This window comes from Palaemon carinicauda, chromosome 4 (genome assembly GCF_036898095.1).
Source record: "Palaemon carinicauda isolate YSFRI2023 chromosome 4, ASM3689809v2, whole genome shotgun sequence".
Classification (NCBI taxonomy): Eukaryota; Metazoa; Arthropoda; class Malacostraca; order Decapoda; family Palaemonidae; genus Palaemon; species Palaemon carinicauda.
This window is the reverse complement of record NC_090728.1, coordinates 3909652-3937151: the sequence shown is the minus strand read 5'-3', so window position 1 is coordinate 3937151 and position 27500 is coordinate 3909652. Positions and strand designations below refer to the sequence as shown.

Genomic DNA, 27500 nt, shown 5'->3' with positions numbered 1-27500 from the left:
AGGAATTATATGATATCTCTGTATGATCTCTTCTGTGTTCTATTTCAATAATAACTTATAGAAGAATATTCATGATGCAATTAATTTTGAATGATATATTTTCCCAAGACTTAGATTTTCTTCAGATTTCATACAAAATTATTACAGTACATTTAGAAACTACAACGATTTTCCAGAAGTTTCTTTATGGCATCAATGCAGTTCTACTGCCCAATACTTATCTCTATTTAATAATGAAAGATTTGGGAGCCTTAATGTTTTGTAAAATTATAAGCATTTGCGTCTCATAACTAGAGTTATTCAGTGTACGTCTCTTCAGTGGCATTAGCATTACAGAAGTTGTGATTATTACACCCACATTTTTTACAGGTGTTTACTATCTATGTGTAATTTGGTATAGGTATTAGGCGTTGTGTAAACGTATTGGTTGAGAAGGAAAACAATAGGGTATAATTTTAACATTTTTGATTAACATCATATGCCTAAAATTTAATATCTTTCAGTTTCGTGTACCACTAATTTTATCATGGAACATATATAAAATATTATCCAGCAATACATTGGATCTATATTCCCAATATACATCTTGAACTAAGGTTCATCGTGAAAGAAGTCAATAGGGACAGTGTTTAGAGGTGATTTAAATGTATTTAACATAGCATGGTCATGAAATTAAGCATCAAAGTGGCCTGAAGGAAAAAAAAAACTAAGCGAGTTAAAGCCAAAAAGCAAGAGAAAGTGATATAAGAGATGATAAAATACAAAAGGATTTTGCGAAGTTATGAATACGGGGTTTTGTACCTGAATTTAAAGTGATAAGGCATAAAGCAGAAAATGCTAATAGAACTCAATGGGATATGGAAGTAGCACTCATCTTCATATAACTATTGCAAAACCCAAATTACCCAATTTAGAAGTGAAGCACAGTGCTACTAACAACTTCATCATAAGATCCGACGGGTTAACAGATAGCCAAGGCTATTATAGAAAGGAGATAAAGGTTTCCATGGTGCTTCTAATATATCAAAGGATGCTAGGATAATAAAAGCCTAGAAATAGATGCCTGAGAGAATTATGATGAAATTCTAAGTTACCAATAGAGATTTAAAGAGAGTGCATAAATTTTCTTAAAAGAAAAAATGGAATCTACAAGGGATTTGTCCAATTAACAAACCTCTTTTTTCATGAGAGACCAGTGTGAGAATACTTACTTAACTAAGATGTTCTTCATTGTTTAGCTAGTACCAAATGACTATGGTGAGATAGCAAAATCTGCCAAGCTCTACATAAATAAGCATGGGATGAGAACCAGGGAATACCAGAAGCTGATGAAAAATTCAGGGAACTGAAAGAAAACAAGATGACCACACAGATGAGAACACAAAAGTGAAGCTGTATACTTTCTTGTTTGGATGGAAATCAAAAGACATACTACAGAAGTGTAGCGAGACAATAGAAGTGAGCCTTAAATTATATCATGAAAAGTGGAAATAATAATATAACTAAATTGAAAGAATATTTCAAAGATAGAAAGAATTTCTTATGTTGAAAACCTATAGGTCTAAAGAGCGGAAAAAGTAGATCATAATTTATGAATAAGGGAAGGTTGTAGAAGTAAAGAGAAGGAGACAGTATTAAAAGATACTAATTGCACAACTGCCGAGGAGCAGAGTAGTTTGGTAAGTAGACACCCAATGCCTGACAATAAATGGGATTTTACATTAATTGACAGAATTGGGTATGGATAACCAGTTACCAAAATTGGTCTGATACATATTGATACTAAGGAGAACTGTGTTTTGTCTTCATATCCCGACAAGATTTAATACCTGGAAATGCTCCATATGCAAAAGATTAAGGAAATCCAGCTAAGGCTAAAAAGAGAGATGGACAACAGCTGAAAAGAAACAGGACACAAGATGCAGGGATAGATAGTACATAAGATGCTGATGTTGAGACAGGAGTGGCTAGACTTAAGTCAAATAAAAGCAAAATAAATGTGGTATCATGCCACTAGACGTAACTTCGCAAAGTCTGCATGTAGGAACAGAGGTCTAAGGAATCACAGCAGAGTTTTGGTCTCATCATGCAGAATGAAAAAAAGCAAAGACTGACATAGAATAGGAAGCCAATGCTAGGAGGACTTTGAAACGTTGTATTATTTGTAGTATTTATATCCTATTTCCCAGAGCAAGGATGCATCTTAAAATCAAACTCTGTTGGTAGTCTTCCAGAGCAAAAAAAGATAATAGAACAAAATTCCATCTGTTCCTATTAGCCAGCAATGGTTGCAGATGTTATCATATCCTTTACCTCATGCAATATTTGCCAGAAGGCTGGACCAAGTTATGATAACAAAGAACATCTAGGAGAGGAGCAAAGTTAGACAGTAGCAATAGTCTTCATTGTGCTAATATGTCAAGTGTGGAAAAGTCACGAAAAATATGTTCTGACCACAGAAAACTCTATAATAAGGTTTTCGGAGGAAGTGATATTATAAAAGAATACAAAACTTAGCCTATAGCTGATTCTCTATCTGAAGTTTTAAAAAAGGTAGGGATTCCCCCCAAAAAACCAATGGCCAAGGTACTAAGTTCATTTTCAAAAGGATGTACGTGAGTCACCTGTAAAGCTCTTAGCATCTTGTTAAAATACCTGCCACCATGAGATATTATTTATTGTGTGACAAGAACTTGTTCGTAGCAAACAGAGAAAGTTTTTTGGTAGGATGTGGAGAGAGAGGACTTCGATGGAGGATGAACCTTTGATAATTTCAATTAAGACCGTATTAGGAGCCAGGTAAAACACCAAGACTTACATAGAAGGACTGATTAATGATAATAGAGATGATGTAGAAATTGCAATGGAGACACTCAAGCATAACATCATTAATTCTGACTCCTGAAGAGATGCCAAAGTTGGTTGTTAATTTTGTTTGTTTTTTTTTGGATAACTACTAGCGTTTGTTTTGTTACCGGTACATGTTCACAAAATAATGTCTTGTATACGTTAAAAAAAAACCTGTTATTCTTAACTTTGTGTACATAATGTATTGTATTGCCAAGTGTAGTATTTTGCCTTTATTTGGACCGAAAGTAAATAATTAGTGTATATATGAGCTGTATATGTTGTGGTCAATAGAATATCTATCTATCTATCTATCTACTAAAGTTCATTTTGAAGAATATGTGCAAAACATCACAGGATTGGAACCACTATCTATCAATGATATTGAAGAGACTTTTAACAATCCATGCAAAGTTTGTTGGAACTCTATGGATGGATGAAGCATCCTTATGACAAGAAGGCTAAGATTCCTAAGTAAAAGGCGACCCAGAACATAATTCTGACATTACCAACAAAATCAAACAAGTTGATATGAAAAGGAAAATTATAGGAGAGTATGGTGCAAATTTAAGGCTTTTTCTCATAATACAATGATACTCTATTATGGGAGAAACTAGAGTTAAACAGCTGTAATTGTCTACAAAGTGGAGGTCTCAGAGTGTGACCACCATTTAAGAGGAAATTGATGAGGATCAGGTGATCAAGTGTAGAAACTAGTTTGAAATTATCCACTCTAAGATATCAGGATTAGCAATACCACGATAAAGTAATAAAAATAGACAGATATTGCAGTTACTGAACGAATTCCTAAACCTTTTAACCAGTAATTTATGGAAATACTTTGTTAGTGGATCCTTTAATCATAGCTATGATAGATCATGTAATTTATTCTATATTTAGTTGTACTATAAACCTCTTCCAGCAGGATATTGAAGAAACAAGGCATATTGGAATAATCAAAATGAATAGACAAAAGGTTCTATGACATTTACCACTGACTTCATACTTCATGTAGAGACTAAGGTTGTCAGTCTACCATCATGTGATCAAAATGTCATTATAGAGGGAAGATTAAGCTTTTCCCTAATGTTATTTTTGAAAAGGAATATAGCAAGATCATTGATATAAGGAGCAACAACAGAGAACGAAGCTTTTACATTACCAAGGAGATGCTGGTAGGTCAAAAGGGTTATATTTGAACTAATCATGTTCGCAGTATCCTTCAACACAGTAATGAAAGTGTTAACTGGAACACAAGGACAGATCAAATGATTGAACACCTTACTGCATAGATTCAGGGAAGCATGAGAGAGTACCTAGCCTTCAATATGCTATACTAGTGTACACGATCTGTTAAAAAGAATAGTAAATATTTAGATATATCTGCACACACCCTAACGTACACGCACACACAGATTCAACCTTTCCTGCCCCCTACCACTTTCCTAACTACAAACTGCTGGTTCTACAATTTATGGGAGATTATGGTTACCGACTGTACCTCTCGGGGTATCTACTCTCACTAGCGTATGGCTACTCACCCTTCCTCCTTTGCTGAGCATGACAGGAAAGAAATATATTTATACATATAGCCAGACACTTGCACTTTATTATATAGAGGCAGATTGGATATGATGAGGTTATATTCAATTCTTTTGGCAAAAAATTCTGGTTTATCATAATGAGCATAAATATGACTGACAAAATTTTTGAAGTTCCATGGGTATATCCCTACAAAAATTAATATGTAATGACAGAATATTCTTTGGATAATTTGTCTGAGAACGGATATTGAATATAGAGAGGCAGGAACTGGAATAGAAGAGTTTCATGGGTGAAAACATTGCTTAGTTCAATCTGCTAGTTCTACCAATACCCAAATTCTTCAGAGTCTTCAAAGTAGAATTAGAAAAAACAAGCAAATGAAAGCAATCAATGCTGTAAAAGGGGTGCTGACATTGAAAAAAAACAACGGCTATGTGTTCTTGATATTATGGAGAGTTTTGTTCTCATTTAGATCAATGAGAAGTAGTTATTAGGAGACATGATAATAGAGAACATTATTCTTGAAAAAGCAAAGTTTTTGTTTGCTCACCGTTAGGAAAATGAGCTACGTACATCAGCAGATAAAGAAAAAGAATCATTCAAACCAAGTCATGGCTAATATGAAAATTTCCAGAGAAAAACTGGCACACATTGAGTTTTGCGACATGGTGATAATGTGAGAGCAAATGCTAAAGGATGAGAAGCATTGATTTCTAAATTTAAAAGGATCGTTGATTCTGTGCCGTTATGCCACAGCAAGTTTTCAGCTACGACGAGACCAGTCTATTTTGGAAGATGCCCAGGAAGATCTTACTAACTGCTAAATAAAAGTCCAATTCCAGTCACAAACCCATGAAAGGCCACCTAACCCTGTTGTTCTCTGCTAATGACAGTGGGTATTGCATAATCAAACCTCTCCTGCAGCATCCCAAAATAAACGAGCCTCTAATTAGTACAAGGTGCAGAAAATGCTACTGTGCATTATGTGGATGTCAAAAACCAAGGGTTGGGTGACTCATTTTGTTTGTTTGTTTGTGTCTTTAGTCTTAAGGATAAAAAGTTATGATGAAGAAAATCCTCCTCCTCCAAGCCTTTTTGCTTATGAACAATGTTCATGCTCATCCTATAGCTATTGATGACGACCTAATGGAGAAGTTTAAATTCTTCAGGATAATTTTTTTCCCCGCCAATACCACTCCAATTCTCCTACCCATGGATCAGCAGTTAATCTAACACTAAAGAAGGCAACACGAGGTAGTGGAGAGGATTTCATTTGAGGAAGAGGAGAAACACAGTAATATATATTTCACTTCAAGTGAGATTAGGTGAATGCTGAAATTGTGGTGAACCCTACATAATTTTATGGTGGGTGGTCTTTTTGTCCGATGTCACTTTGTCTGGCGACAATTTGCCCACGTCTTTTTGTCCAATGTCTTTTCTTCCGAAAGACTTTTGGTCCAACGTCATTTGGTCCAGTTTCTAAAGAAAACAAGTATTTTAAGGGGTTGTTATTACCATTTGCTTCACTTCTGTGTTAAAGGTTTATACCTTATTGGCGTTTATGATAAAGTAATATGCTAATTTTCTAATTACTCTATTAGTCAAGCTGAATATTCTCTTTTTCCTTCTCTCTCTTTAGTATGGTATCATATATATATATATATATATATATATATATATATATATATATATATATATATATATATATATATATATATATATATATATATATACATATATGTATATATATATGTATATATATATATATATATATATATATATATATATATATATGTATATATATATATATACATATATATATATATATATATATATATATATATATATATATATATATATATATATATATATATATGTGTGTATATATATATATATATATATATATATATATATATATATATATATATATATATTTATATATATATATATATATGTATAGATAAATATATATATATATATATATATATATATATATATATATATATATATATATATATATATATATATACATATATATATATATATATATATATATATATATATAAATATATATATATATATATATAAATATATATATATATATATATATATATATATATATATATATATATATATATATATATATATATAGTGTGTATGTGTTGCAAGTTTAGTACTTCAGTTTCTGAATCTGCCCATCCCAAAATGGCAAAGCTCATACAATCAACGAAGAAGAAAAGAAAAGTAGTACATAAAAATGCATTAACGGGATGTTATTACTAATTAAATCACTTCTGTGTTAAAGGTTTGTACCTTATTGGCTTTTATGATAAAGTAATATGCTGATTTTCTAATTACTTTATTAGTCATGCTGAATGTTCTCTTTATCCTTCTCCCTCTTTAGTATGGTACTGTGTATATATATATATATATATATATATATATATATATATATATATATATATATATACATATATATATATATATATATATATATATATATATATATATATATATATTTTTGGGCTCAAGCCATGTCGTCCTGATGGAAGTTCCTATAGGGTAGCTTCCTAGGGTATATTACAACTACGGCGATATTCCCAGAGAATTTACCTTAAGGTACCAGAATTCTAACTCCTGGAGCAAGTATCCCTCGTGAAAGGGATATCGCGACATATCAGAGGACGTATTCTAGACACGTCACATGGCAATCTACAACCTGGACAGAGATTTCGTCTCGTAGGAGGTGATTGACGAGATACGAATTCGGGAAAGAAAAAGGGGAGCCGCTCCCAAGGCTTCCCTATCCCCCGATTCGTATGCGTGCCTGGCGCCAATCCTGGCGCCATCTGTATTCCTTTTTGCGTAGCTTAACAACTCGGTGTTTTTTCCTGTTTTTCTCGCAAATCTTGGATTTATTCGACTTTTCATGGCTTCTTCGTCTTCGTCGGCCTCTGATAAGTTGAGTATAGTGTCTGTTATGTATAAATGTAGGCTCTTGGTAAAATTTTGAGTGATTAATAGGATTAATCTTTGATACAAGAGCCGTAGCCTACCAGAGGTGTCCTGGACACTGTCGCTCGCTAGGTATAAATTAGTTAGTCAGAGCGACATTCCTGGTTGTTTTGCTTTAATAAATTTTAGCTATTTAGCATTACATAGGATTTCCTTTCGTGCTTAGTATTATTTGGCGAAGTATTCGCCATTCTGGTCTACGCTAGGCCATGTAGCCTAGTCGTTTGGTCCTAGTACTTCATGCATGATTTTGGTTTTTCCGAGTGTAATTAAAATTTTATTGAAGCTTTAGGCTATATTTTATACATTTTAGACTGTGTGGAATATTTCCAAGATTGTATACGTGTGAGTTTCGGTGAATTAGGTAATCGATTCTCTTGGTGCCTAGGCTAATTGCTTATGGAGCCTTAGTATACTTTATCATACTCCCCGGTTGCTTTCTTTTCTTCGGAGAAGGTATGCAATCCCTTTCCCTCTGTTTAAGCCTTGGGCTTATCCCTAAGTGGTTTTTTTCCGAATTTATTTTCGATTAAACTATACTAGGGTGTTACTGTACCTTCCTGTTCCTGTAGTTATGGTTCAAGAGGGACAGAACAACAGAGTTTTTAGTCTGAGTCTGTGTTGTCTGGCTTGGGGCAGAGTCCCCCTCGCTGACCTAACACATACAAAGGGAGCTTAGCTCCCTTAGGTCACTACCGAAGGTTTCTGTAGTTATGATTCCTTCTTTTGTGATCGACCAGACTAAGTCCTGTTGCTGTTCTCGGGGGAGGATAAGTTCTTCCCTTGGGAGTAGCAACGCCTTCCTTGCTTTGGTGCTCTGGAAGCTGGCAAGTATTGCTGGCCTTTTCCCTTAGATCTCCCTTAGGCTAAGATAAGTTTCTTGGCTGCGGGTGATCTGTCACTAAAGCAAGGTTGGCAGGACCCTCTTGTCCCTTCCCCCTCTATCTCCGTAATGGCCTAGCCATTACTGTACTGTACCTTGCCGGCCGGCAGAGCTGGCCGGCAGGGGTCTTACTGTACTGTACGTCGTTCTACTTCTGGACCTAGTATAGGTTGGGATGTGGAATTGACTCAGCCCATTGCCGGCCGGCAGAGCTGCTGGCCGGCAAGGGTCTTATGTTTTCGAGTGCTGCCCGGACCTCTCTTGGTCCCTCATCCATGCCTGCCGGCAGACCCGGACGACATTGGTCAAGGAAGCCTGAATTAGTTTCTCCCCTTCCTTATATGCACTCTTTCGGTTGCCGGGCTTGGAGGTAGTGTACACTCTTATCCCGGCATCCATTCTATTTTCTTCTAGTGCTGTACCTGTCCCGGCTGCCGGCCTATGAGGCCGGCAGCCGGGCAGGTGTAGTTCTCTGGTTCTTTTGCTGCCGGCTGGCATCGGTCTTGTACCTTTGCCGGCCGGCTTATGTCAGTCCTTGTCTGCCGGTCACCAAGAGTGTGGCCGGCAGCTGGGTACTACCTTGTTTAGTTGCTGGCCGGCAGCCATTGCCGGCCAACACTGGCTGTTACCGGCCGGCAGTTGCTGCCGACCGGCACAGGCATTTGAACCAGAGTGCTGCCGCCCTATAGCTGTTAAGTAGTATACTTTAAAGCTAGTTGTGGTGTGGGCCGGCCGGCAAAGGCAGGCCGGCACACATCCCCCTATACTGTACTAGTATTCTTCTGTATAGCATATACAGTAAGAAGAAAACTATAGTAAAGGTTTTGGTACAGCACTGTATCTTCTAACACTATTGTGTTTTCTTGCACATCCCTTTGCTGTTGCCCTCAGATAGGAAGCTGAGTTCTTCCCTGTCTATTATCCAGGATTTTAAAATCATTGCTTAGGTGTGAGCTCCACCTGTTTCCTCTGGAAACCTTGCATTGGTTACTCTAGAAGAGATAAACCATTTTTGATTTTATTATCTGGAAGGCTGCAGCAATGGGTTGTGAGGGAAACACAAGTGTGTGTCTTTCCTTTCTGAATTGTTATGCTATACTATGCATATCCAGTGATACATAGTTCACTTGATACTCATGGAAATTTCTTCTCTTTACAGAAGGACACTCCGAAGTGGGGAAGTGCTTTCTGCAATGTCAGCAGCAAGAACCTCTGCGGACATGAGTTTTGTAGGAGACACGCAGCATACGCTGTCTCCAAGGATGATCTCCGGTATTGGGACCCTCAGGTATGTACTGTGTGCACTAACCTGATTAATGAGACATTTAAATAGCTAGGAAGAAGCTTCGTACCTGGGTAAGGGGCTTCCAAAAGAACACTTCTGGCCCTTATCTTCCAAGTGAGAAGATGAGGGCGTATCTTTTCCCTAAGGCATCAGCTGATGCAGTGATTCCCCAGCCTCAAGAGGAGATCCCCTAAGTTCAGATCCAGGTGGATGCTGAAGTCGCGGTCGCGATGCAAGACATCCAGCTAAATGACAGGATATCTGATGTGGACGGGTGTCAGGAGGAAGACCTCCTGGCAGAAGCCCAGGATGAAGTTCAAGCCCCTCTACATCGGCCGGTCTCCCAGTAGAGCTGGGACAGGCCCTCTCTTCTATTGTTGGAATGATCCAACAAATGCAGAAGGAGAATCAGGAGAAGGCGGCTGCAATGGTACTGCGAATGCAGTGCCTTGCAGAATCACATGGGCCCCAGAAAAAGCTCAATGTGAAAGACCTTCCCTTGTGCTCAGATGCTAACCCATGGAGGTATGCTGAGCACATGCCGATGACGACTGGAAAGATCGTCATCTCGGATAAGCTGGGCTCAGTTCCCCTGGAGGGTGGAATTCTGGCCCAGCAAGGCATCATATCCGGACTGTTATGTCCGGCTGAGGAAGGAACCAGCTTCAAAGGAGGAGACAGAGCCGAAGGAGGTCATAGTGATGGACCATGCTAAGGCTCAAGCTCTACTTTCATCCTCGATGAAAGAGAGGGGCTTCTCTAACTCAAAGGTAGCTGCATTGAATAGGAAGCTCCCTTCCTTTGTGTCCTCGCCTACTAGAGCCTTCCCCCTTTTACAGAAAGGGTTTCTGGCTGTACTAAAAGCAATCGAGGCCGGCAAGTCTTGCCCCTCCCTAGAGGAGTGTAAACCCTTGTCGCTGGCCCTGCCTATGGACCACAAAGACTGGAAGGACGTCCATCTTACGTTCTCAGTGGGAAAGTTGGAGGCTGATATTGCCGGACGTCAGTTCGGCAAGGACCTCCCTAAGCTGTCTGACTTTCTTTTGCGAAGTGAGTTCGATACAAAAGAAAGACTGACTGCCTCAATGTCTCTTCAGACTACTCTCGAGACGATGGCAAGTGACCCCAAGGTCCATGAAATGTTCATGGTAGTGGCCAAGCCTCATCTGGCCACAGTGACGAAGGACCTTTATGGCTTCGTCAAGGCAAGGAGAGCTTGTAGGGAGTTCGTGTTTACCTCGGCTACGGTGAGGCACGAGCTAAAGAAACTAATCTCCTCCAACATTTGGGGAAAAGACCTTTTTCCCAACCGACTTGGTCAAAGAAGTTTTTGATAAAGCCGCCTTGGAGAATAGAAACCTTCTCCAGAAGTGGGGCCTGGCTATCAAAAGAAAGTCTTCCCCGGATGAGGGTCCTCAACCAAAGAGGAAGACTATGAGGACTAGGCTAGCGTCTCGGCCAGCCAAGCCTCTTAGACAGCAACAGCAACTGCAATTGCCATTATCCCCAGTGCCCCAGATCGTGGCACAAACCCCGACCACCTTTCAGTGGGTACCCCAGGCCGTGTCGACACAGTCCACGGCATTCTCCCCAGCGTTCGAAGGGCAGTCTACTTCCTTTCGAGCAAAGCCTAGAGGAGCAGCCAGAGGCTCGTCTAGACGCCCCTCAAGGGGAAGGGAATTCAGGGGTGGTCGTGGTCAGGAAGGCAAGACCTCAGGACGGCAGTCCAAGTGAGGTGATACCGGTAGGAGGGAGACTTCTGAAATTTCGGGATCGGTGGACCTTCGATCCCTGGGCCCACAGCCTACTCAAGAATGGACTGGGCGGGAGCTGGTACAGCACTCCACCCCCGTACCTTCGGTTTTTCCAACACTCCACCCCCGTTATGGAGGAGTACGTTCAAGAACGGTTGGAGAAAAAGGGTGAAGCCCATCAATTTCTAAGGGAGGCTGTTTTGTGTTCCCAAGAAAGACTCGGAAAAGCTCAGAGTCATTCTGGACTTGTCGCCACTTAACAAGTTCATAGTGAATTGCAAATTCAAAATGCTAACACTGCAACACATAAGGACCTTACTGCCCAAGAGGGCATATTCCGTCTCTATAGACTTGTCAGACGCCTACTGGCACATTCCAATTAGCCATCGACTCTCCCCCTACCTAGGGTTCAGGCTACAACGAAGACTATACGCCTTCGGAGCCATGCCATTCGGGCTAAACATAGCCCCAAGGATTTTTACGAAGCTTGCGAGCGTAGCTCTCAAACAATTTCGCCTAAAGGGAATTCAGGTAGTAGCCTACCTGGACGACTGGTTGGTGTGGGCAGCATCCGAGACAGAATGCTTGCAAGCTTCCAGTCAAGTGATCCAGTTCCTAGAGTACCTAGGCTTCAAGATCAACAGAAAAAGTCTCGACTTTCTCCATCTCAAAAGTTCCAGTGGCTAAGATCCACTGGGACCTTTTGTCACACCGTTTCTCCACCCCGGCGAAGAAAAGGAAGGAGATAGCAGGTTCTGTCAAGAGACTTCAAGATTCCGAAAGGATATCAAGACTCGAGCAGGAGAGAGTACTGCGCTCTCTCCAGTTTGCTTCGGTGACACACCCAGTGCTAAGAGCACAGCTAAAGGATGCAATCGGAGTTTGGAGAAGTTATGCATCAATCGCGTGAAGAGATCTGAGAAGACCAGCCGCTTCGGCTAAGTACTCTTCTCAGGCCTTGGTCCCAAGCCAGACATCTAAAGAAGTCAGGTTCTTCTTCAGCCACCTCCCCCGTCGGTGACGATTCACTCAGACGCCTCAAAGGAGGGATGGGGAGGTCACTCTCATCGGAAAAAAGTCCAGGGGACTTGGTCCAGGCTATTCAAGACCTTTCTCATAAAACTTTCTAGAAGCTAGGGCAGTGCTCCTTACCTTAAAGAAAGTCTCCCCGCGTCATTCGTTCCACATAAAGTGGTAATAGACAGCGAGGTAGTTGTAAGATACTTGAATCGACAAGGATCGAGGTCACCACCTCTCAACCAGGTGATGTTGGCCGTCTTCCGATTGGCGGAAAAGAAGAAGTGGTACCTGTCGGCAGTTCACCTTCAAGGAGTCCGCAATGTGACAGCGGACGCTCTATCCAGGTTCACACCGATAGAGTCGGAATGGTCCTTAGACGCAGGATCATTCTCCTTCATTCTGAATCAGTCCCAGAACTGCAGATAGACCTCTTTGCGACGAAAACAACAAGAAGTTGCCCCTGTACGTGCCCCGTACGAGGACCCCTTAGCGGAAGCAGTGGACGCGATGTCCCTCGACTGGAACATATGGTCCAAGATTTATCTGTTCCCTCCTCACAACCTTCTGTTGAGGGTCCTCAACAAACTGAGATCCTTCAAAGGGTAGCGGCAATAGTGGCCCACAAGTGGCCGAACAGCGTGTGGTTTCTCCTGGCATTGGAACTGTAGCTGAAGTTTGTACCACTACCAGATCCAGTTCTGACCCAGCGAGTCCAGAAGTCAACTGTCTGCGCTTCATTACAGAAAACCCGGACCCTGCAGTTCATGATTTTCTCTCCCTAGCGGTGAGAAAGCGTTTCGGGATTTCGAAAGCCAGTATAGACTTCCTTGAGGAATATAAATGCAAATCTACTAGAAGGCAATATGAGTCATCTTGGAGAAAATGGGTGGCCTTTTGTCAAGGCGAAGATTCCGCAGGAGATCTTGACAGACTTCTGCTTATCTTTTTCCCCACCTCCATGGTCAAGGGTTGGCAGCGAACACGATTTCAGCGTGTAAGTCTGCTTTGACAAGGCCCATTCTATATGCCTTCCAGGTCGACCTAGGTAACGAGATCTTTAATAAAGTCCCGAAAGCCTGTGCTAGGCTCAGACCTTCAGCACCTCCAAAGCCCATTTCATGGTCTTTAGACAAGTTCTTCATTTCGCTTCTCTGTTGAGCAATGAAGAGTGTGCGTTAAAGAATTTGACACAAAAAGTTATTTTCCTATTTTGCACTCGCGTCCGGGGCCAGGGTTAGTGAGATTGTAGCCTCTCAAGAGAGGCAGGTCGTGTTCAGTTCCTGGATGCGGAAGAACTGAACCTGTTTCCGGATCCTACGTTTCTCGCCAAGAATGAGCTACCCACCAACAGGTGGGGTCCCTGGAGAATCTGCCCTCTGAAAGAAGATGCATCTCTATGTCCAGTAGAATGCCTAAAGGTCTATCTTCATAGAACTTCAGACTTCAAGGGTGGTCAAGTATTCAGGGGAGAAACATCAGGCTCAAATTTATCTCTGAATCAACTCAGAGCGAAAATCACATATTTTATTCGCAGAGCGGATCCTGACAATACACCCGCAGGTCACGATCCGAGGAAAGTTGCCTCATTCTTAAATTTCTTTAATTGTATGGATTTTGAACATCTCCGTTCATACACTGGCTGGAAGTCTTCCAGAGTGTTCTTTCGCCACTATGCGAAGCAAGTAGAGGAACTAAAAGAGATCTGTGGTAGCAGTGGGTCGCGGTGTTAAAACTACTGTTTAACTCTGCGAGGAACAGTGGTCTTAATTGGGACGATTAATTCCAGGGTGAGTGTGTAGTTACATACTGTACTACAAACTAAGTGAGGGCACTGTGTTGCCCATCCAGACTGTTCCATTTCCGAAGGTGAACCTAGCATAAGTGCAGACATGTGTGCCGAGCGTTTCTAACGCTAATGTCATTGATTTGTAATACAGGCTTTTATGACTTTGATACCTCGGTATCTTAAAAGTGGCATCTAATGTTTTTTTCTTTCAGACAAACAAGCTCTGTTTACTATCATACTTATGCTTAAAGTTTTGGGTTATCCTCTTCTTATATATATATATATAATTGTGGTTAACCTGTCTATTTATTGCCTGTCAATAATCTGGTTCTTGAGAACCTTGCGTCTCCTTCACCTTTGTCAATTTATTGGTATAATTGAGCATTCATTCTATGTACCTTATCTGGGATAATTCTAATAGAATTGTTCCTTTATGCAAGCTATGTTGCATTGGTTTTCCTCCTATGCGGATATAAAACCTTTGTCCAATACAAGTATTGTGCGGAAAACTGGTCGATATTTCATATTGACGCAGTGGTCCTTTACAAACTATGCTTTACTTAATATAGGGCGAGACCACTATATTAGCTTGCCTGGTATTCATACATAGATATATGTACTCTTCGAGACTTTTCCAGAGTCTAGTAGGACTCTTCCCTGTAGGGGGCAGGAAGCTCTAACATAGTTTATAGTTAGTTGAAAATATGTATAACGGTAACATCTTAGGTCTCTAGGTCTAGTCGACCGGGAAAAAATTACCTCCGGGGAGTACGGCACGTTCTGAGAATCCACAGATACAGTAATGCTCTGGTACACTTCCATCCGGACGACATGGCTTGAGCCCAAAAAACGGATTTTGAGCGAAGCGAAAAATCTATTTTTGGGTGAAATGGCCATGTCGTTCTGATGGACCCGCCCTTGCCTTTCTAAGAAAGGGCTGTAGGACCCCTCCCTACATACAGTATCTGTAGCACCTCGTGTACGCTACAAGGAATACAGATGGCGCCAGGATTGGCGCCAGGCACGCATACGAATCGGGGGATAGGGAAGCCTTGGGAGCGGCTCCCCTTTTTCTTTCCCGAATTCGTATCTCGTCAATCACCTCCTACGAGACGAAATCTCTGTCCAGGTTGTAGATTGCCATGTGACGTGTCTAGAATACGTCCTCTGATATGTCGCGATATCCCTTTCACGAGGGATACTCGCTCCAGGAGTTAGAATTCTGGTACCTTAAGGTAAATTCTCTGGGAATATCGCCGTAGTTGTAATATACCCTAGGAAGCTACCCTATAGGAACTTCCATCAGGACGACATGGCCATCTCACCCAAAAATAGATTTTTCGCTTCGCTCAAAATCCGTTATATATATATATATATATATATATATATATATATATATATATATATATATATATATATATATATATATATATATATATATATATATATATATATTTATATATATATATATATATATATATATATATATATATATATATATATATATATTTATATATATATATATATATATGGTGTGTTGCAAGTTTAGTACTTCAGTTTCTGAATCTGCCCATCCCAAAATGGCAAAGCTCCTACAATCAACGAAGAAGAAAGGAAAAGTAGTACATGAAAGTAATTACATCTACGATTTTCATCCAACTACATGGTGACATAAAAAAAAAAAACGGTCATCACCTAAGCTTGAATAACTTTTGAAATAAATAATCAATTCCTTTTATTTTTCATATTTACCAAGAAAAATTAATGTTTTAAGAGTCAACCAGATTTGACCTTCGAGATGCCATGGACTACTGAGGAAAAGACATTTATAGTTGAGGCATATTTTCGGTTGAAGTCTATCCATGCAGCTCAATTGCAATTCAAAGAGCGGTTCAGATGTCAAGAATTTCCTATCCACTCAATAATCTGCAGATGGTTCAACAAGTTCAGAACTCATGGGACTGTGCATAACCTCAATTGTAAAGACACTAACAGACAATCACACTCTGGACGACCAAAATCATCAAGGACACCACACAACATTGCTGCAGTCAGAGACTCTGTTTTCCGCAGCCCAAGCAAATCTGTGCGACGGCGAAGTCAGGAGCTTGGAATCAATCAGGAGTCCATGCGGTCACCATCTCCAAACATGGCATCATTGGACCATTCTGATTTGAGGACGACAACTAGCGGTGTGTGTGTCAATCAACACCGAGCGATATGTCCAGGTGCTTGGCAAGTTATGGACAGCACTTGGTCGACGGAGAGGAGTCGTAAGGGTCCTCCAGTGGTTCCAGGACAGTGCTGCCACCCGCACACTTCAAACGAATCATTGGCATGGCTACAGCAGTGTTTCCCTGACCGATAGATAAGCCGCAGGTGTGTCCCGGAGTGGTCGCCGCATTCATTGGACCTGAACTCCCCAGATTTTAATCTCTGGGGATACCATAAGGACAGGGTATTTGGAAACAACCCGCAGACTATCCATGACCTGAAGGCAGCAATCACTGCAGCAATAAGAGTGATCCCAAGGGAGGAATGCGGGAGGGTCATCGAGAACTTTACCAGCCAGATCCAAATGTGCCTGCAGCACCGGGGAGCTCATTTGGAGCACATTTTGGAGAACCAGTGAAACAAAGAGTTTTTGTTGTACAGAACTGAAACCCTGTAATACAAAACTTGGGAAAGAATACTGTAGGGATGAGAAAAGGCAGCTGTGTTCAGTGCGCATTCACATGGTTACGGAAGACAATGTACCAATAATTATTTATTCGTCTGGTGAGCACCTTCATCCCACAAATTTAGATGCATTAAATGATAGAAAAGCAGTTTATGAAATTAAGGAAGAAGCGATTGAAATTATACCTGAAAGTTCGTGTAACATATTATCGAGAAAGTTTACTGAGATAACTGAAAATACTTGCTCTCAGCTCCCTCGTATGGAAGTACTTTAAAAGACTATTCAAAGGTACCGACAAAAGCATTCCCGATTTTCTACTAAGCCAGTGGTTAGAGTTTTATTTGAAATCCCCGACGAATAGAGTAAAGTTGATAATTGTGAACAGTTTCTAAGATATGGTTCAGGCATGGACGATCATCAAAGAATTCTAATATTAGCATCAGAAAGAGCTCTCGAAGATATTGTCATTGGGCATGGGATAGGACATAAAAGATTGTGCCTGAACACTGGTATCAGCTATTTTGCATTCATATGCAAGTTAATGGTAGCAGTTTCCCACAGGTCTTTGCATTGCTGCAGAATAAAACAAGGCAGACATATGAATCAGTGTTCCAGCAATTGAAAGTTATGCAACCTAATGTAGATCCAATTGATCTCAATAAAAATTTCAAAGTTGCGATTGATAAGTTATTTAATTCATCATTCCTAATTCATCTATCGGTGAATGTTTGTTTCATCTGGGGCAGTCCATATTTAGAAAAATTGTTGATCTACAGTAGGCTCAAAGAAAAATATAACAAACACTGAATTCTGTCTTGAAGTCAGATGTTTTTCACCACTGGGATTTCTTCCTACTGAAGATGTTGAAGAGGCCTATGAGGAATTGATAGACGATAACAAAATACCTTCCAAATTAATTGCTTACTTTGAAGTGACTTACATGGGAGTCCTAAGAGGATGTGGTGCAAGGCGAAGGAGAAATCCATCTATTTTCCCATTAGATGTATGGAATGTTAATGTGCATATTCTTCAAGATTTACCCAGCACAAATAATGCTGCAGAGGGTTTCATTCTGCTATAAAACGTTCAGCGGGTTTAATTTTCTATTGGGGAGGTTATAGATTGGCTGTTTTTTTTTTATGGATTGAGATTATTTAAAATTTTACCAAATGTCGCTGGACCAAAAGTCCATTGGACAAAAACACATTGGACAAAAAGACGTGGACGAAGTTTCGTCGGACGGAGTGACATTGAACGAAAAGTCGGTACACGTAATTTTATACAGCTATCCCTTGATATTCACCGGGTCATTCATTCACGATACAGAGAACCGTATAACCTATTTAATGAAATGGTCACCTGTTAGAATTTTAACAATAATTTTTCTTCCGGGCCAAGAAATTAAAACTGACCGCAATCCTTTGCACCCCTCATTCCTAATGTCATTTCTTCTGATTAAAGCCTGTCCTCACATGTACATCTCTCACTTCAATCGTTTTTGTACCAGTGTCAATTTTCTTGGTATTATGGTGCCCAAGAGAGCTGCTTTGATGTCCAAAGGTTATGCTAAATGGCGAAGGAAGATCTTAACCCCTAAGGACAAGGTTAAAGTTCTTGATGATTGCAAGGAAGGGATATATTATGCTGCCATCAGAATACTTCTCGGTGACTTCACGCTTTCATAGTCCTCCACCATGTAGGCCTTGGTCTTCCAAATCTTCTAGTGCCTTGTGGAGCCCAGTTGAAAGTTTTGTGTACTATTAATAAGAGTACCATGATGTACATAGAAAAGAATGCAATGAAGTTTCCTGCTGCCACAGCTGCCTGTGCCCCTCCGTTATATCAAAGGTGAGAGAAAATCGCATGATATAAATGGAGAATGTGTTGTTTCCATCAATCGAGATCAGCATTAGAAGGGAATAACCATCAACTTTCAAGTCTTACCATCCAAGGGAAAGCCAAGACTCTGCTCCAAAATTTCATGGAAAATGAACTTCAGCCATCCATCAGGCAAGAGACCATATCCCTATATATGCATTTTCCAGCCAATATAGGCTGATTTGAAGAGTTTAAATGGCTTTTTGGCGTCAAGAATACAAAAATTATTGGAAAGTCAGCCTCTGTCGACCATGTGTAGTGGCAACTTTTCCGGAGGGGCTTCAAAAAGTCATTGTGGAGATTGGTTACAAGCCAGAACAAGTGTGGCATATGGATGATACTGGAAGGTTTACAGACATTTATATATAAAAATATTCAATTATTTATGTTTAAATTTTGTTCAACTTCAGAATATAAAATGTAGTAAACCGTACAGACACTTGTCTAGTGTACAAAACTATAGTTTTGAAATTTGAAATAGTTTTCTGTAACTACAATGCCATTTATGACCTATTATTTAGATTTTTCCATTCATAGCGTATGGATGCCTAACATAAATGCTAATTAGCATATATACATAGCATTTACTAAAATCTGTTTTTACAATAAATTACTGTATTCTACAGTACATAAAATTTACTCTATTGTACAGATTTTAATATACATATCCTATTTTTTTTTCTTTTTTGTTGTTTGATAGGTTTTTTCTTTAATAAGATGCCCCAGAAAACGTTCAGTTTTAAGGAGGAATGTTGTGCTTCCAGTTTTAAGGTAGCTTGGCTAGGTAGGATAATGGTGTATATTTATTTCCATTTCTCTAATTCACGCATAAAATAAATCTCATACTTAGGAATTTTTCATTGATTGTTTATGGAGTAATGTTTGGCATCTTGTTGAGGAAAATGTATAATACAGTATTTAATATAAAGTATAATTTTACAGTAAAGCCCCATTCTAATAAATGTGCCTTTTTCTGTGTTCCCTATGTGTACATTGGTTATGTGTCAAAATGGCTATGGTAAGGCCCTGTTCACTTCAACATTGCGACAGGAATTTCTTGCCTGTGTAATGGAGGAGCAAAAAGATTTTTTTTTTTATTAGGGGGAGCCATATACCGTAAGTCCTCCATGCAAGTTCATGCACTGTAACATTGTACTTTTTTTATCGCTTGCTCTCCCCCGCATTAATATTAGAATCCTATTTAAGCTTTCTATCGTAAGTTTTATACTGTATGAATTTTCTGTCATTCTTGCTCTCAACTCTCTGTATAAGAACTCGTAGTCTTGTTGAAAAAACATCACTTGCATTCATCTCGCCTTTCTGTTAGTACCTAACAACCACATTACACAGCAAGGTGTTGTCCAACAAATTAAGAAGAGATTCACCAGCTGAAAACCAGTCAGGACAACAATACACAGACCAAGGCATAATGAAATAATTAAAACACTTCAGAATACTTTAATCATAAAATACTTTCCAATAAGCCGATCTTTTTTGGATTTGAAGAAAAAAATCAGCCTGAATATGTTAACACTGGAGTGGCTAGACTTAAGTTAAATAAATGCGGCATCAAGCCACTGTACGTAGCATCAAGAAGTGTGTATTTAGGAAAAGAGTAATCAAAGGGATCAAAGCAGGGTCTAGGTCTCATCGAGCAGATTGAGAAAGCCAGGACTGACATAGAATACAAGACCAATGCTGAGGAACTTTGAAACTTTTTATTAATTTTGGTACTTTATATCTTATTTTCCAGATCAAGAAGGTATCTCAAAAAAAAACCTTGTTGGTAGTCTTTCAGAAAAAAAAGATAATAGAACAAAGATCCAGTAGTTCTTATTGGCGAGTAATGGTTGCAAATGTTACCATATCCTGTAGCTCATGCAATATATACCAAAAGACTGGACCAAGTTGTAATAACAAAGAACATCTAGTAGATAAGCCATGTTAAGATAGTAACAATAGTCTTCATTGTGTTAAAATTTCAAGTGTTGCAAAGTGACCAAAAATATATTCTAACCACAGAAAATTCTAGAATAATGTGTTTACAGGAAGTGACATTATATAACAAAAGTACAAAACTTAGCCTATAGTCGATTCTCTATCTTAAGTTTTTAAAAGGCAGGTAAACTTGAAAATAACCAATGACTGAGGCACCCAGTTTATCTTCAAAATGATGGAGGTGAGTTACTTCTAAAGTACTTAGCATCCGGTTAAAATACCGCAAGAAGTAATGGATTTTGTGACAAGACTAATTTCCCAATTTAAAAGGATTGTTGATACTGTGTCGTTCATGCCACAGCAAGTTTTCAGCTGCAACTAGACCAGTCTACTCTGGAATATGTCCAGCATGAAACTCATAACTGCAAAATAAAAGTCCATTGCCATTTAAAAACCCTGAAAGACTGTCTAACCCTGTTGTTGTAAACTATTGCCAGTGGGGATTGCAAAATCAAACCTCCTGGTGTATCACTCCGAGAATACACGAGCCTTTAATAAGTAAAATGTGCAGAAGTGCAACTGGATATCATGTGAATGTCAAAACAAAAGGATTTGTGAATCATTTTGCTTGTTTGTTGGGGTCTTTGGTCTTGAGATAAAAAAGTACATGATGGAGAAAGTCCTCATCCTCAAAGCCCTTTTGCTTATGAACAATTTTTATGTCCACCCTATGGCTATTGATGACGACCTGAAGAAGGGGTTTGAATTCGTTAAGATTTTTTTTTCTTTTTTTACTTCCAACAACACTACGATTTTCCAACCCATGGATCAGCAGGTAATCTCAAACTTAAGAAGGCAAGAAGAGGTGGCGGAGGGAATTTCATATGAGGAAGAGGAAACACAGTGATAAACCTTTCGCTTCAAGTGAAAAAAGGGAAAATGCTGAAAACCTGGGAAACCCTGAATAATTCTATACAGCAATCCCTTGATATTCACCAGGTCAGTCATTCTCATTACAGAGAACCGTATAACCTTTTAGATAAAACGGTTACCCGTTAGAAGTTTAAGATAATTATTCTCCCAAGCCAACGATATCCTACTGACCGCAATCCTTTGCCCCCAGCATGCCTCATGCAGTTTCTGCTGATTAAAATCTGAACTATATTCTTACCAATTCTTGCATTGATACTTGCCATAAAAAAGTCACAGTAGCCAGTTTTCGATATCCGAGGTCATAAATTACTTGTAGAGTACTTCGCAATTCTCAGTGAAATTTTCAGGGTTTTATGCGATGGATATTTACTTTGTCTCTGGCAAATTTAATGTTGATATGTGCCATAGAAAAGCCGAAGCAAACGTTTATTTCAGTATGGGTTGATGGTTATTTTTGGCGGCGAAGTAAGCTGTTCCTAGAAAAAGGCAGCTGATATTTTCGGAGGCAGGGTCAATAACTTCTATACCAATAAATATATTCAAATGTAATTTCAAGGTATTATATATATATATATATATATATATATATATATATATATAGATAAGTTTTAATTCTGCCAATTTTCATGTTCATACCTATTATAAGCATGCCCTGGCTGTCACTTTTGTTCGTAAGTGACGATTTTTAGCTAGGAAATAATTGAAAAGCTGCAAATCGCTCGTTGAGCTTTATGGATATCATAATAATTTTCTCAGTGTTTGATGGGTGTTATTTGAACAATATTCATGCCAATTTCCGTATTGATACTTGCCCTACAAAAAGTTACAGTGGCCATTTTTCGATATCCATGGGAGGCCGATTTTCGGGGGTAGCGGTACATTACTCGTAGAATACTCTGCATATCTAAGTGAAATCCTCAGTGATTTATGGGATGGATATATACTTTGCCCATACTAATTTAATGTTGATATCTGCCATAGAAACGCCACAGCAATCGTTTATTTTGGTATGGGTTGAATGGTTATTTTTGGATGTATAGTAAATTGTTCCTAGAATTATTCACATACCCAAATGAAAATTTCAGGGATTAATGGGAAACATAGTTTCACTGTTCCTGCTAAATTCCTTCATAATATCTACAATTGTAAAGACACTGCTATCATATAGCCTTCTTAATTATGATGTTAAATATAGCAACATTACAGTGAACTGCGTGTTAGTGAGCGACATCAAAGAGGGACAATGCCGATTTCATAAAAAAAAAAAAAATCCATCCCGAGTTCAGATAGTTATTATTATTATTATTATTATTATTATCATTATTATTATTATTATTATTATTAGCTAAGCTACAAGCCTATTTGGAAAAGCCAGGGCTCCAACTAGGAAAAATAGCCTAGTGAAGAAAGTAACGAGGAAATAAATGAACATCAAGAGAAGTAATGAACAATTAAAATAAAATATTTTTAGAATTGTAATAACATTAAAATAGACCTTTCATATACAGTATAGACTATAAAAACTTCATCAAAACAAGAGGAAGAGAAATAATATAGAATAGTGTTCCTGAGTGTACCCTCACGCAAGAGAACTTTACCCCAAGACCTTTGAAGAGAAGGGTACAGAGGCGGTTTTGTCACGTGGTTTTTTACGGATGGTATGGATTCAGACACTAAAAAAACTTACCTTCAAATGTTGGAAATCCTACTGTGTTCTGAACTTGTCATATGGTATTTCTAAATTTTCCCGAATGCTGTATCCATTCAAAACAATACTGTATTACATATATATATTACTGTATTATATATAGATATTAAAAACTTATTACTTACCATTTCGGTATTTGGTGATCTATCAAATTCCCGACTGCGCTAGGTAATGAACGCAATTGATGTACGCTACGATCATATCGACTTTCATCATAATTGATGAAGAAAGGAACAAGCCCAAAGCCAGTTTATTTATGTAATTAGATCATTATCTTTTGTACAGGGATTTTACACGAGATAATTCTTAAAATGTATAATAGAATGTGAGCGTAAAATGAAGAATAAATGTCCGGGAAAATTCCCATTTGCTCCTTTTTGGGAGTTTCCAAACAAAAGTCTCGTCTTTCTGTTTGAAAAGCATTTAAAGCATGCCAGTCAAACTCATAATTATACTACGAAAAAGAAAATCTATATATAATTTTTGCTACCATGTTAAAGAATTAAATGGAACAGAGCTTCCCTAACGATCAGTAATAGATAAGAAAAATAATGAGTTTGTGAATGTAAGGATTTCAGGCCAGCAAAGTTCGAACAACTTCATTTTCTCCAAATAACGTAAGTACATTTTTTTCTTAAAGGGTGAGGGGGGGGGGGGGGGCAAACGCGTAGTCCCTCTCACCTTCAGGTAAGTAGGTAACGACACTTCGACGGGCGATCTAGGTAACGTTAAGTGGGGGTATATTAGGTCAGTACATATACTTACGACATAAGCATAGTTCTGTAGAGCCTCCTTACAAAAAGGGAGCTAATTAACACTGATCTATTTACTTTACATAATAGTTCGTTAATCTTTTTGTAATGTATTTAAAAAGTATTGTCTAGTGTTTATAATATAAGTTGTTTGGTTAAAGCTGTTTTACTGGCTTCCACAGAATATGACCCTTTAAACTGACCTTCTGATAATTAAATATTTACATTTAAGAAATACTTTAGAATCATTGTAATTCATACGGTGATCATTTTCAAGCTATGATTCACCAGTGCAATAGTTTCCCTTTAGAAAATGTTAGATTTTTTTGTTACATAATTATGGACATTAATGATCTGGTGAATCTAAGCTGGAAAAAAATATAACTGGAAGGTAATTCAAAAGGTAAAGTTATAAAGTTATAAGTATCAGATGTCTTGTATGACGCTGCTGTTGCAATTGATATACATTATATGGAAGGCATGAAAACTTTTACGCAAGACGAAACATTCACGAAAGGCATAATTTCGGGACCCTTTATTATGAATGTTAATAACCCAAATTTCAATGATAATAATGACACCTCTCAAGCCCTATATGATGGTTCAGTTGCCTCTGTTCTCTTCTTGTTCAGCTATCACAATTACATACATGTTGCTAACGATCAAGCTGTCAACCGTTAGCGAGTGCACTATGAAGAATTACCCCCTAAGTGTCCAAAAAAAAAAAAAAGAAAAAGATTGCCTGACTTATCTCAGCATTACTTTTTAAATATATCATTATTTTTCGTCAAATGGAAAAGGACAATCATTCGAGTTCTCGAAAAAAAAAAATGTATTTTCTTATCTTTTCAATATTCTATTACAAAAAGATTTACATGGCATGGATTCTCTATTTGAAAACTTGCATCTTTGAGGATGATTAGAATGATCTCATTATTATGATTGCCAAACATATCAGAATTTGTTTTTTATCGTTGTTCATCAACAATAGTTTAATAATATACTTCGAATTTAGATTTGATATCCATAGTATATGGCCTAGTCGTGTAGCCTCTCTCACCTCTGGCCCATTTATAAGAATGCATAAGTTACTTTTTTCATAACTTACTCCCGTACGACAGCGGTGTGATAGGTGGTAATTAGGCTTACTCTTGGTGTAGGAACACGCTGTCTCAGCCCCCCTACTTATTACCGGTATTTTATACTCTATGAATAAATCAACCCTCCAAATAAAAAAGGCCTTAAATGCTTGAATCCTCCAATCAACCAATATGCGGAAATCCATCCAGCTGGTCATTGAAAATTGTATATCACTCCCGGGAATCAGAATAGCCTGTCAATATCAGCTTTTATCCTTTGCCATGCGATAGCAATAATCAACACGCCATCATGGACAAAGCTTGTGGAGAGTGGTTTTTAATATGGCCCCTCTGTGAAGAATGACAATGAATGACCGGGATGAAGAGAGGATGGGAGTGGCCATCACTATAAAGCCTCCCGCCATCCAACCAATAAATTTATTCCACTCAATTCCGAATTTAAGTGAACATGTTATGAGCAATCATTATTATATTCAATGGCGATTAATTGATGTAAAGCCGGAAAATTAATCGAAATGATAAATCGAAAACCATAGTATCACTCCCAAAATATAGAAACTTAAAACTACATTGATAATGATAATAATATCCGATTTTATAAGTTTCTCCATCATCAAGGTCTTGATTTCTATGACACATCACATACATATACCAAAGGCACTTCCCCCAATTTTGGGGGGTAGCCGACAACAACAAGAAACAAAACAAAAAGGGGACCTCTACTCTCTACGTTCCTCCAGCCTAACCAGGGACCCAGCCGAGTTCAGCTGGTACTGCTAGGGTGCCACAGCCCAACCTCCCACATTTCCACCACAGATGAAGCTTCATACTGCTGAGTCCCCTACTGCTGCTACCTCCGCGGTCATCTAATGCACCGGAGGAAGCAGCAGGGCCTACCGGAACTGCGTCACAATCGCTCGCCATTCATTCCTATTTCTAGCACGCTCTCTTGCCTCTCTCACATCTATCCTCCTATCACCCAGAGCTTTCTTCACACCATCCATCCACCCAAACCTTGGCCTTCCTCTTGTACTTCTCCCATCAACTCTTGCATTCATCACCTTCTTTAGCAGACAGCCATTTTCCATTCTCTCCACATGACCAAACCACCTCAACACATTCATATCCACTCTAGCCGCTAACTCATTTCTTACACCCGTTCTCACCCTCACCACTTCGTTCCTAACCCTATCTACTCGAGATACACCAGCCATACTCCTCAGACACTTCATCTCAAACACATTCAATTTCTGTCTCTCCATCACTTTCATTCCCCACAACTCCGATCCATACATCACAGTTGGTACAATCACTTTCTCATATAGAACTCTCTTTACATTCATGCCCAATCCTCTATTTTTTACTACTCCCTTAACTGCCCCCAACACTTTGCAACCTTCATTCACTCTCTGACGTACATCTGCTTCCACTCCACCATTTGCTGCAACAACAGACCCCAAGTACTTAAACTGCTCCACCTCCTCAAGTAACTCTCCATTCAACATGACATTCAACCTTGCACCACCTTCCCTTCTCGTACATCTCATAACCTTACTCTTACCCACATTAACTCTCAACTTCCTTCTCTCACACACCCTTCCAAATTCTGTCACTAGTCGGTCAAGCTTCTCTTCTGTGTCAGCTACCAGTACAGTATCATCCGCAAACAACAACTGATTTACCTCCCATTCCTGATCATTCTCGCCTACCAGTTTTAATCCTCGTCCAAGCACTCTGGCATTCACCTCTCTCACCACTCCATCAACATACAAGTTAAACAACCACGGCGACATCACACATCCCTGTCTCAGCCCCACTCTCACCGGAAACCAATCGCTCACCTCATTTCCTATTCTAACACATGCTTTACTACCTGTGTAGAAACTTTTCACTGCTTGCAACAACCTTCCACCAACTCCATATAACCTCATCACATTCCACATTGCTTCCCTATCAACTCTATCATATGCTTTCTCCAGATCCATAAACGCAACATACACCTCCTTACCTTTTGCTAAATATTTCTCGCATATCTGCCTAACTGTAAAAATCTGATTCATACAACCCCTACCTCTTCTAAAACCACCCTGTACTTCCAAGATTGCATTCTCTGTTTTATCCTTAATCCTATTAATCAGTATTCTACCATACACTTTTCCAACTACACTCAACAAACTAATACCTCTTGAATTACAACACTCATGCACATCTCCCTTACCCTCATATAGTGGTACAATACAAGCACAGACCCAATCTACTGGTACCATTGACAACACAAAACACACATTAAACAATCTCACCAACCATTCAAGTACAGTCACACCCCCTTCCTTCAACATCTCAGCTTTCACACCATCCATACCCGATGCTTTTCCT

The 27500-nt window shown here is 38.9% G+C and overlaps 1 pseudogene; it reads right to left on the bottom strand.

Annotated features, from left to right (window-relative positions):
* Window positions 1–27500, bottom strand: part of LOC137639251 (piggyBac transposable element-derived protein 4-like) — a 496483-nt pseudogene that overhangs the window by 134097 nt on the left and 334886 nt on the right.